This window comes from Apium graveolens, chromosome 5 (genome assembly GCF_009905375.1).
Source record: "Apium graveolens cultivar Ventura chromosome 5, ASM990537v1, whole genome shotgun sequence".
NCBI lineage: Eukaryota > Viridiplantae > Streptophyta > Magnoliopsida > Apiales > Apiaceae > Apium > Apium graveolens.
In genome coordinates this window covers 201,841,119-201,849,254 of record NC_133651.1, presented here as the reverse complement: position 1 = coordinate 201,849,254, position 8,136 = coordinate 201,841,119, and the positions used below count along the sequence as shown (strand labels likewise).

At 31.8% G+C, this 8,136-nt stretch overlaps 1 pseudogene; it reads left to right on the top strand.

The window, feature by feature from the left end:
- Positions 1-377: 377 nt before the first annotated feature.
- Positions 378-5,826, top strand: LOC141660585 (auxin response factor 8-like; annotated as a pseudogene).
- Positions 5,827-8,136: the final 2,310 nt, after the last annotated feature.

The window sequence follows — 8,136 nt, the reverse complement described above, 5'->3', positions numbered from 1 at the left end:
TAAAGCCTGAGGTCTACAGCTATCTGATTGCAATGACAGCTGTTCTCTCCCATTTCTCTATAGTTTGTTTAGGGATGTAATTTTTACATTTTATCAAGTCATACAGTTTATGTTTGTTGATTTCAGAAGACTTTGTTTATATTGTTTGTTTAATTTAGTTGCTCAAGTCTTACGAAAATGCAACTAGGACCCCGTTCATTTTAAAAGGACCTTTTGTTATTAATTTTTAAGCTAAATTTGGAAATTATATCTTGCTTGACTTGTAATTAGTATGCTTTGTGTTATCCATTCTCAACCAGTACTTATGCTATTATACAGGAGAAAGTGTTAGAGATTGAATGCATAAAAGCTGTGATCCCCCGAAACGATGATTGAATACATTCTCTACCAGTACTTGTGTTTCTGCTGGTATCATTATAATACTGTCAAACTGGTTGTGGAAATTCCAGGATTGTAACTTTGTCACCAACAAATACAGTATTTATAGCAGTACTTGTGTTTCTGCTGGAACATTTTTTTAATGTTACAGGCAAAAATGTTGCCTAAAATCACTAAAAATTGATCTGAGGAAACATTTTTTTTTTTGTGTTACGGTAGAGGATACTAGGTGTTACCACAGACATGACGAAATTGTTATTGTAACACAAAAAATAGTGTTAACATTGATATTATAATAAGTGTTACCATATAACTAAATATTTAGGCGGGATTATAGTAGCAGGCCAATTTTCAACCAAATTTTCACCAAATTTTAGGCGGCCCAAGTGATAAAGTTTGACCCGCTCATTTTTATTAAAGTAAAACACTCTCTTAAAATTACAAAACATTGTATACACACTCAATTAAACACTGTACACACACTCAATTAAACACTCAAACACTCACTCATTTGAGGTTCGAAATTAGGGTTCTTGGTCAAGCCAGAGCTTGGAGATTAGGGTTTATTAATTAGGGTTCTTAGTCGGGTCAAAGCTTGGAGCTTGGAAATTAGGGTTCGAGTTTGTAAAAATTGTGGCTTTCTTCATGGAGTAATTTGGGGATTTCTTCTTATTTGGATATGCTCTTAGTTTCGTCTTATTCTCTTCTCCAATTTATCTTCTTGTATCATTTATATGTATAGCTTTTTGTGAATTGATGGTTCTTTTTGTTGTTTGTTTGAATTTTATGGAAGAAGAGAAGAAATGTTTGAATTCAGAGTTATGGCATGCTTGTTCTGGTCCACTTGCGTCGCTGCCTGCAGTGGGTAGTCGCGTGGTTTACTTTTCCCAAGGTCACAGTGAGCAGGTTTGAGTTCTGTAGCACTTTTTGAGTGTAGTTAGAATTTTTCGTATGATTCAAAGCGCATATATGCATATATTAGTAATTTTTATGTGTAAGGCTAATTATATGTTGTTCAATTGAATTGGGAGGGCAGGTTGCTGCAACGACTAATAAAGAAATTGATGGTCACATTCCCAATTATCCAAACCTGTCTGCCCAGTTGATCTGCCAACTCCACAATGTCACAATGCACGTATGTCCCATTTAATACATAATAATGATCATGTATATGCTTATAAGCTTTTAATTGTGAAGTAACTCGTTCTAATTTTTGGCGGGATTCAGGCAGATGTTGAAACTGATGAAGTATATGCCCAAATGACTTTGCAGCCATTGACTCCGGTAGAATGATTTACTAAAATATGTTTATCTGTAGTTTTTTTGTTATAATCTTATGCAAACATAAATAATTGGGGAAATTTCTCAGCAAGAGCAGAAGGACACATATCTTCCTGCTGAGCTGGGAATTCCAAACAGGCAGCCAACAAATTAATTTTACAAGGCACTAACGGGTAGTGATACCAGTACCCATGGAGGATTCTTTGTTCCTCGTCGTGCTGCAGTTTTTCCTCCATTGGTAAGATAACTTTTGTTCGGACGCATTTTGTCATCTATGCTTCCAGGGTTTTACTAATATCAGTTTTCTTAGATAACAGCCTCCAGCTCAGGAGTTAATCGCTAGAGACCTTCATAACGTTGAATGGAAATTCAGGCATATATTTAGGGGTAGGTTTTGCATCCTACAGTTAAACCTCTTTAAAGTAATAAGGTTGGGGCCAAGAAAAAATATTACTTTAGCGAGTTTATTACTTTACCGGGAGTAAAAATACACTGTGTCCATTATGTTGGGACCGAAGAAAAATATTATTTTAACGAGGTTATTACTTTATCGATTATTACTTCATCAAGGTTTAACCGTATATTGATCATTTTAAAGTTTAAATGATCGAATGTGGTTCTACTGATTATGTCTCATGTTTGCGGTAATTAACTGTTAGCTTAAATGTAACTTCTAAATTTGGAGTATTATATGTTCTGTTAAGCTACATAGATGACATATTTGTTAGTTACGGGAAAATTCCAAGTTTCCAATGTCTTAACAAATAGCGTTAGTGCGTTGATAAGCCGATAAGCTGGAGGATGCATAAAAAGATATATTGTTTCATAGTTAAACATAACTCTTCACTAGGAAGTCATTCTAAATAATTTGAAGCTAATACTTCTGGGATATTTTTGTCCAGCTTATATTACATGTATTAAAGAAGATAATTAGACCTATATTCTTATCAAATATTATTGGAATTTATAGCAGATTTTAACAAATTTTATGCCTGATATACATATTAGGATGGAACTTACGTTTTTTATTCAAATAAGTTGGGGCTTAGTTGGGGCCAAGTTGGAGAAACTTGCAGAGGGAGATACAGGTACTGATTTGGTTACTATAGTTTTGCACAAACAAGTCATTGTATCTAGAGTTGGCTGTTGATGATCAGATTAGTGACATGGTATATCTTTTTAGGACTACTGGTTATGAAGAGTATGAAATTCAGCAAGTTGTTTTATAATCAAGAATCCAGGCGGTATATCGGAAGTTGTGATTTTGTGTATGTTTTTAATGATCTTGACCATAAGATGGTCTAAAAGTAAATAAATTAAGAAAAAAAATTAACATATAATTACAATAATCTGCCAATAATAATATTTTGTAACATGGCAAAAAGTATTTATATATTTTGTATCTGCTGTGAAAGTAAAGCCATATTTCTAGACTTGGGGGTCATTTGTTAAAATTGAACTATATTTTCTAAATGATTATGAATCTGAACGAATGAGTAATCTGAATTATGAACGAGAAATGTTGTTTGACAAAGAAAGTATATAAATTTCTGAATGAATATTTTTTAAATTTAATTTAATTTCTTTAATATTTTTATAGCATGTAATGTTATAGAAGTTTGAACATTAGGCCATTTGTTTTGCTAAATAAAACATTAGACCATTTTTAGTTTAGAAATTTAAATTTATTATATTTTAATTAAATTAGTGTCATATTATTATGACCAACTAAAGAACAAATCATCAAAAATTCAATACTTCAACTACATAAATTACAGTATTGATGGCATAGATACGAGTAATGATTAATTTATTAAATTAAAAATAATTTTTTTTTTTTAAAAAATTTGAATTAAAAAAATTTAGATATTGTGTACCTTTATAGGATAAATAATTTTAATTGATATCAAACAAGTATTTATCATCTTCTATTTGTTTAGCTTTTCAAAAATATGAAAATAAATAATATTATTATTTTTTATCAATTATTTGAGTAACAAATAATTTTTGAAGTAAAAAAAGAGTGAGTATTGGCAATGGATTAGGAGATGCACCGAGTACAACATGATTTGAATGGTTCAGTTGGATTTCAAAGGAGGATTCGTCCAGAAAAAAGCATGTGTCGTCCAGATTAAAAAATCATTCACAAACAGTCTGAATGATATTTCATGGATAGTTCATTTCATTCCCTTCCATTCATCTATTAACAAATGGCTCCTTGGTGACTATGCGTGGCAGGGATGTACCTAAGCAGGACTTGGACAACAAATCACTTCTCTGGCAAATCTTCTCCATATTCACTCTTTCTTCTGATTGTTAGTATTTTGGAAATGGAAATGATATTGCTGCATTTTGCTTCTATCATCACTTACTAGATATGCCTGAACATGAAGCCTTGTGTATAATAAATATGTATCCAGTGATTTAAACTAATATAGGTTACTATAGAATTTTATGAATTACATTCTACTTTCTTACCTAATCATGGCTACTCTGTGATACATGCAGTGTGCCCGCTATACACGTAGTGATTATGCTATAAACATCATATAGTAAATTATATTTGCTTGTCGTTTCTACTTTCAAGCTGGTGATCAACTTTCGAAAAGTGATTTGTTGAAATATAAAAGTTACAATTAATTAGGCTATTCACCTCAATATATATAATGGAACTTATGTTTGATATTCATATGCTTATTTTTCTTTTCATATTCGTGTATATATGAATTGTGATCACTTGCAACTTGGATGAACAGAACATCAATATGCAATCTTTAAACTGGAAATAAAGATCTGTTAATATGGGTTTTGCAATTTGAACGGTTTGTTTAGAGATTGCTCCAGGAGATAAGTGAGCTAGTTAAGAGTGGGTTTGTGTTCCTATGCTTATTTTTCTTTTCATCTTTGTGTATTTATGATTATGCAATTGTCTTCAATCAGATTGAAGTATATACTTTGCCAGTGCAGCATTGTTACATATCGAAAAATCTGGTCCAGTGAAACATTCTTTGTGTATGTATGATTATGTCATTTATTGCTTTACCATTTTTCCATATAGGCTGGGACTTGGGAGGAGAATAATCTCAATGGATGGGCTAATCACAAGATTAAGGTTTGCAATTTCCATGGCCCTAATTATTTTTTCAAGAAACTCTACCTTCTATCTGCTGTGTATACGCAGGATTAACATCTGTTCAGTTGTTTCATGGAATTTTTATTCTTTCGTGACTGGAGTGTTGGTACAACCTCTGCATATTTCTTGCTCAAAGTAACCTATACATTAATATTATAAATGCTTGTCATGTCTTGCTGCAATGTTGTATTTTTTTGTTTCTTCTATGATGTTGAGTGTTCGTCTTTTGTCATGAATAAAACAAAGAAAATTCTTTAGGCAATGGATGGTAGGACCGTATCTAGTTTAAGTTTCTGAATTATAAAATGGTACAAACAGACTTCTTTAGATACAATATGCACTTTGTTAACTGAAGCTTTAAGTATTTGTACTTTTCATATAATGCACACTGCTTTAACTATATAAGTATGTTGTGATTAACAATAGGACACTTCTTGAGTTAGATCAAATAAAAAAAAAACTTGTATAGGTTACTCATTCCAGTGCATATAATTCTTAAAAATGCAATTCAAATTTTTGTGATGCATTCCACTTATTATGACTATATAGTTGCTGTTTTCTTTAGATCTACAACCAGCTCACTTTAATTCATGTTTGTTGTCTCTGAAACAGGAGAGCACTAAAATTGAAAACTTGAGTTGATGCATATATCAGAATCATAGATCAACATCAATATTCACATATCTTTCTAGGCAATATGAAAAGCGGAGTTGACGTTATATCTGTAGCCGAGAGCAGATGTATCGGCACAATAACTAGCCCAAAGATGCTGCTATTCCATGTCTCTTTAATGTGCATCCTCACAAGTTTGGGATGCTTGCATGGGCTACGAGTGGCGGCCAGGTGTATCTATGGACGTTGTCATGCTAGTTGCTAATGGAAAATGTACTATCTGCATTGATTTGTATTTCATAAACATTAAGGGCGTGTATAAAACTCCTCCCACATATGTGACTTGTAACTTTGTATTGTGTTGAATTTGAACTTTAATTTGAGTTTTTAAGTTAAATGTATTTAAGTTTTTAGTGTTCTAACTTCCAAGTGTGATCGATTGATATATGATTGATATATTTATGTTATTAAAAATTGGAAAAAGTGTTACAATAAATACCAGAATGTTAAAAAAGAATGTTACAATGAGATATAAAAGTGTTACCAAAAGATTGAACTGTGTGTTATAATAACAAATACGGTGTTACAAAAGAGTCTATTCCAACATATTTTTGGTGTTACTAAAGGGTAAGGTGTGTTGCAACAGAATTGTGGTTACACTTTCAACTTGTTACCATAGAAATAGAAAATGTAACTATAGATACTCTATTGTAATACATTGAGAATTGTTACCAAAATTTCGAAAAGTGTAGCCGTAGACACCTATTGTAGCAGGAGCCAATCCAACACCCCAAAATTTTAAAAAAATCAAAAAAAATGTAACCATAGCTCATTTTTTTGCTTTAGGTAACATTTTTTGGTCATTTTAACACTTTTTTTGGTGTTAATATAGGTCAAATATGGTGTAGTGTAAATATCATAAATAAACTAATGATATGTAATATTATTTTTAGAACATTACATAAATTTGTCAATTAATGGTGTTCGATATTTATCGGTGCATTAGAAGATGTTTTTTTAACAACATTAGAAAATGTGTAAGTATTGGACGTACTCCAGTTTTTCTTTTCTGAGTTTTGGGTTTCTTTCGTAATGTGGAAGTTGTAGCAAGGGCATGAAGAAGCAAACTTAAATTCTCAGAAAGTATACCGGAGTTGGTATGTAGTCGTGCCTACTGTATAGCTTGTGTTGGAAAATTAATCTAAAATTGTTTTATTATTTTAAAGTTTTATTTTATTTGTTTTAGATCAGCTTGTACGTGTATGAATATGTCATACATTCATTAGAGAATAAGTCGGGGTCTTAAGAATAAACATAAGTGGTGGAGAAAAATTAGGAGTAGTTGATATTTTGGAGGTCTAGTTGTGTATGCACGTTGCAGACTATCTGCTTTATATTGACTTGTAATCTCATTTGTGAAATAAGTCAAAAAATCTTTCTTTTCTCAGTTTACAGAAAGACATGGGTTCATATATGTATTATGCAGTAGGAGTAGTAGAGTTTAGATATTAATTTTATCCTACACTTGGTATCCGAGCATTTAGGTGGTGTACGCCTAAATATCAACCCAAACACATAAACGAAATCATGGAGGCACTACACCAAATATGACCTATCGCAACCCCCTCCAAAAATATGTTACCCCAACATGTTACCATAGCTATGCTACATATGGTCTAATGTAATATTGTCATTTTTGTGTTACCTTAGCTAAAAATATGATCTTACATTAGCTATAAAGTGTTACAGCTTGTAACATACTTTTAAAAATGTTAGCTTAGGGTATTAAAATATAAATATAATATATTTTTAAGTTCAAATATTAATTTAATTTAATCTTAAAAGAGTGGTTATATGAGTACTCATATATATGTTTTAAAAATATATTTTATGAAATATTGTAAATATTTAAATTATAAAAGTAATAAAGTATATATAAGTAATTATTTTTTATAAATTTTTTTATATAAATTTTATGATTAAAATTAAAATATAAAACTCATGTTTGGACTCACAAAGCGGGTCGAATTTTGGGGCTTATACCTGTAAAATTTGGGCTCCAACCGCCCAAATTTTAGAAACTTTGAAATTTTTCGGACAAAAATTTCAACATATTCCTTCTCCATATCTCACTCTCACACCCGACTTTCTCACTCAACTTTCCCTCTCTATCTCTCTGACCTCTCTCTCGCTAACCTCTCTTTCGCCACCATTTTAACTCTCTCTCGCCACCATTATCAGTCTTTAATATGTATGTATAATCTGTAATTAGGCTCAAGAGACTTTATAATTAGGGCTCAATTGAATTGGGGATCAAGGCTTCAATTAGGGCTTCCATTCTTCTTTTAACTTCATTCAATTAGGGCTCAGTTGTTTTCAGGTGTTCGTGTTTGGGTTTGCAGTTGAAGACATTTTCTTAAGGTATTTTCAATCTTAGGTTTTTTTTTTAATTTAGGGCTTTGTAAATGTCCTTGTTTATTTGGTATATTTTATTTGGAATTAAAGGTGTGTGTAGTTGTGTTAATAATTTCTCCATCTCTTCATGTCTCAATTTGTGTTTATCCCTTTATCTCTCTCCCTCTCTCCTTCTCTCTCTATCTTTCTTGTCTCTCTCTCTGTGCGCCTTCTCTCTCTATGTCCCTCTCTGTCTCTCTCCCTGTCCATGTGTGTGTGTACGTTTGTGTTTGTGTTTGTGTATGTGTTTGCGTTTGCGGTTGCGATTACGGTTGCGT